Genomic DNA, 4,990 nt, shown 5'->3' on the forward strand with positions numbered 1-4,990 from the left:
CACACACACACACACACACACACACACACACACACACACACACACACACACCTGACACAAATACACAAACACCCAAGCCACTGACTGTCTCTTGAGATTAATGTTGGTGTGATCCACTCAGCTGGGCCTGATCACATTAGGATGGATGGACCCCCTGGTGGTAGGGGTGTGTGTGTGTGTGTGTGTTCACACAGAGGGCCCCATCTGTCTGTGTTTTCTCCACATCTAGGTCCTGTGACCCAGCTACCGTCTCCACTGCCCTCAGCTAGGATAAGCAGCACTCTTAAGAGGAAGAGATGGATGGACAGATAGCTGTGTTCTCTTTTCTTCTCGTGTTGGCCGATTTGTGACATTAATAATGCTCCTATCAGTTTGAACACTCTGCAAAAGATTAAGAAAAGACAAAGCATGTTTGCAGGTGTTGTCGATTGGGAAGAAGGTAAATGGTTGAACAAGAAAAGTGTGCATTTAGAAATTAAGAATATAGGTTATTTGCAGTGTAATCTGAACCATTTATTTTACTTTTTTAAACTTTTTTATCTATGGCTGTTTTATTAAAAAGTTAGTGGTGAAAGCTATATTTACTTATGTCTTTTTGATGTTGTATAAATCGCATAACAGTCCATTTTTGTTGTGGTTTGTAAGTGGGAAGTGGAGCTGTTGATCTTTTGTGTACTCAAACAATTCCAAGTACATCCTTTTATAATTGTCAGTCAGTCATGTTGCTTTATTTTTTTGAGCAGCTGAACTGTGATTCATTAATAATCGGTAGTTTGTTCAAAATCTCAGCTTGACATCCAATATTCTGTTTATCAAGTAAAATCAAACTAACTCAACAGCATGTTTCTGCAACCAGCTGTAATCTCCTGTAATAATAAGAACCCTTTGTGCAAACAAAACCAACAGTTTTAAACCCAGTATGACAAACTGGAGGTCAGAAATTTACATCAAAAACTATCTATGGGAACAGAAGTCTTTTTACGTTTAAAGAACAGACCCCTTTATTTTCAACAAAGACCCCCATTTCTAGAGTTTTTACCCAGCCATGCATTTACATTTGCTGAGGGCAGTATGCCCCCCACCCCCCAACACACACACAGTTTTTTCATCTTTATTATCCTCCTCTTTTCTTTTCATTGACAATTTGAATTAAGCTTCTGTACTCTTGTAAATCCATACATTGCTGTTTGTCCCAGTCTGAGACACAGCTGTTCATGGTTATTTTGGAATTACTTAAAGTCTTTATGAACAATTTTGGCCGAAAAATGCATATTTGACTCCTTATGTTCAGCTATTCTTTGTTTCATTTTGTTTTTATTCAAAGCTTTATTTAACAAGGTAGATCCCATTCAGATTACAAATCTTTTATGTCAAGAGAGACCTGGTCAGAATGCCAGCAGCACATAAACATTACCAGTAATAAAACCACTGTAGTGAAAGTATTATAAAAATAAGAGGACACAAGCTAAAAACTATCAAATCAGTTAAAATATTTACAAAAAGAATGACCTTAAGATCATTAAAAAAAGACCAACCCCATCAGCTTCAAGTCTTTCTGCAGTTAATACCAGTCTAAGAGAGCAGCAAACTCGAATGGTATTTTACTATAATCTGTATGAACCTTAGGTGTAGTTAATAAAATTAAATCATTAGAGTGCTTAGATTAACCTCCTGAGGAGTTCTTAACAATATAAGATAGGAGATAAGGGAGAAGGAAACCCAATAATGCTTTGTAAACAAGATTATGCCAATGGCAGAGTCTGCAGGTGGATAAGGCTGTCCATCGAACCTGGGTATGCAAAACACAGTAATGGACAAGATAATAAACAGAGTCTAACATACGGTAGCAGTGAGATGCATAAGAATTATGTCTCTGTAGTCTAAGATGGACCAACAAATGGCAGCAACAAGGTGTTTTCTAGCCTCAAAATATAGGTATGAATTAATTCCAGAATCAAAGCCTAACTTCATCTTCAACTCTTTCACCTGCTATCAGATATTGGGAACAAAATCCAGGGCATCATCAATATTAAAACATATGTATTTACTCTGATGTATTACTTTGATCTGAGAGCCATGAAAAGTAATAGTGGACAGCAACAACTGTGGTTTAGACTTAACACATAGCGTTGTGTTGGCAGCACAATATAAGAATGTGTGAACATCTGAAAAACGAGCCCAAAGAATCGAGTTCCCAAAACCCACGCAACCACAGTCCAGAATTTGGATGTTAATATGGATGTTAATTGTTCATTCTGTGCGGCCCTCAGCTTGCTCCAGGAACCAGATCACAGATGGGGGTGGGAGTGGGGGGAGGTGTGGGGCAGACCCTCAGTCGACGTACACATCCAGGAAGAATTTAGTCCACAGCTCCCAAGGTCATGTAAGAGAGAGCCAAATTCTGTAATCAGTTGTTTTGGGAACAGAAGAGAATGTTCTGGGCCAGGCAGACAATGACAATTTTCCATCTGCTTTAACGTCTGCTGGTACTTCTCAATGTGGCAAATCCAATCAGACAAATAGTGTGGACAAATTCCACGGAGCCGGGCTATCTTTCTCCAAGATAAATTCCATCTGGCCAGCAAAGTCCAGGGACCACAGCCGGCCCGCGATTGTCAGCAGAACCGCTTGTAGACCGAGTCCAGCTCGCACAAGGCAAAAGTCTTGAGTGCTGATAGAACGACAATCCTTCATATTGGTCAGGCAGTCAGGAAATGAATAGCCACCAACGCTGTTTGTAGAACACTAGGTGACCACCAAGCCAATCTGTAGAATCCAGTGATCGGAATCCAAATATATATCCAGAACAGAGCAGAACAGAGGTCCCACCTTTGACATGTCCTCCCATGGAAAAAAAACTTTGTTCCAAAAATTTATTAAGAGACCAGCTAACCAAATCCCTAAAAGTAAAAATATCCATAATGTCTTGTTTCGGATGAAAACGTAGAGAAAGCTCCGAGCAGCAAAGCAGGGAAGATAGGACGGGCAGGAGAGAAGGAAAAAGCGTCTTGCTCCTCCAAGAGTGGAACAAAAAAATTAAATAAAAATAAAAATTAAATTAAATTAAATTTTGATTTTAAGGACACATTAACCATCAAAATGTAAAATAGTTAAAATTATATCTAAATTCATTTTCTTCTCCAGTCAGATGTTTGTAGCATTCTGGTAGTGTGTTTTACACAAATGCAAGCTTTAGCTGCTTACCAATGTTTTGATGTCAGGATGTCCAAATGTCACTTCACATTATGCTTTTTACCCATGACTCTTCTCCTCACATGGTTTACATGTCTTGTTTAAATTGGCATTCATTGTAAAATGTATCTTCTTCTCTTCTTTCTGGATTTGTATTAGGGGTCCAAGCCCTTAGCAGCTCATTTTATTCCACAGCTGACACTGCTAAAAATGACAGATTTTCTTTTCTGGATCTCTGACAGAAGGACTTCAGTCTCTGAACTCGTAAAGTTCTTCTTTTTAGTTTTCACTGTCATTTTCATGAATGGACATCTGAGGCAGGAAACATAGCCTTATATGGTGTTTTTGGGCTGATGTGCCCAAATCTATATATACATATATTTTTTGACCATACAGTATTAGTTAGTAAGGCTCTGCAGGCAGTACATGCTGCTGAAGCTGTGCAGCAAAAGAAAGGTCAATTGTGTGAAAACACTCCTAGTTGCTACTCAGTGATTCAGCAATGAACACAGGGTGAACATGCCAAACGGTAGGGGTGAGGTCAGTTCAGCGCACCATCAGCACTGTCTGAGCCTCTCAATGTTTTTTCAGCTAATCAACTGCTTGAATCAGTGTCAGGTTTGTCTGTGACACTTTTTTTCAGCATGGCAAAAGGCTTCTTTACGTTAACGCACCTTTAATTGTACTTTTTCTCAGTGCCCAAAACCTTCTTATTTAAAGCACAATTGTTGCAGCACAGATCATAGGGTGTGTAATACCTGGTTCACACAGCAAGATTTTAAAATTGTCGGCTGATTTTCAAAGGCTGAGGGACCAAACACATGATGAAAAAAAATTCTAGATTCACTAGGATGGGTCTTATAAACACAAACATTCAGATGTCAGAAGGGAAATCTCAAGAAACTTCTCAAGATCAAATGTGAGTTCAGAGTAAATAAACATGGAAGACATGGAAGAAGCAATGGAGATAGTTTGGTTTATTTTTAACAGAGAAACAAAAAACAAAATCTGGTCTCCGGTATCCACCAGACTTTCCGGTGCACCATGGCAGTTGTTTTTGTCTTTTGTATTTTTGATTCCCCTCCACGTTTCCGTTGTGACAACCCGCTAGTTGCTGTGAGCTGGTTACACAATTTTCCTCTTTCCCTCGGCCCATCCCGTCCTTTTACACTCTCCGATACACCCTGGAACGTTCTTCCCCCGGACTCACCTGATTGGTTGCCTGGTCCAAGATGTTTCTACCACGGAGGTAAAGATGGCAGTCTTTCCCCAGACCCGGTGATAGAAACAACCACCACAAACATTCCACCAGTGTTTGACATCATAGGAATTATTAAAAGGAAAATAAGACAGAGGCTGGTTAATCCCTCGACTATTTTTGTTATCATTCCTTCGTTAGCTGAGTGGCCAGTTTCACAGAGGAGAAGAAAACGGAGACCAAAACAAAACACGTCTGCTCAAAATGCTACGACGTAGCAAACCAGAAGTCCTGGGAGTGGTGACGTCATCAAAATAAAAAGTTACATTGCAGAGGGAGAAAAGAAAAACGGATTCCTGTTTCTGTTTATTTGAAACTTCCATCACATCATCTCTTTTGCTGTGGGGCAACAAAGTGTTCGGGAGCCTTTGCCTGCCCTGAATATTGGACTTTGTAAAAAAAAAAAAAGAAAGAAAAAGAAAAAAAGGACACTTAACATTGTGTTTTTTGTGGGGGTTTATTAATTTTTGTACTTATTCATGGACATTTTGAAACTATAAAAAAGAAGAAAAAATAATTGTGAATGACAAATACACTGTG

At 39.2% G+C, this 4,990-nt stretch overlaps 1 protein-coding gene across 1 annotated transcript in view; it reads left to right on the top strand.

Annotated features, from left to right (window-relative positions):
• The window catches only part of cdkal1 (CDK5 regulatory subunit associated protein 1-like 1), a 276,863-nt gene that overhangs the window by 114,324 nt on the left and 157,549 nt on the right, over positions 1-4,990 (top strand). The window lies entirely within an intron of this gene.

The sequence above is a fragment of the Austrofundulus limnaeus genome, unplaced genomic scaffold (assembly GCF_001266775.1).
Source record: "Austrofundulus limnaeus strain Quisiro unplaced genomic scaffold, Austrofundulus_limnaeus-1.0 Scaffold112, whole genome shotgun sequence".
NCBI classification, from domain to species: Eukaryota; Metazoa; Chordata; class Actinopteri; order Cyprinodontiformes; family Rivulidae; genus Austrofundulus; species Austrofundulus limnaeus.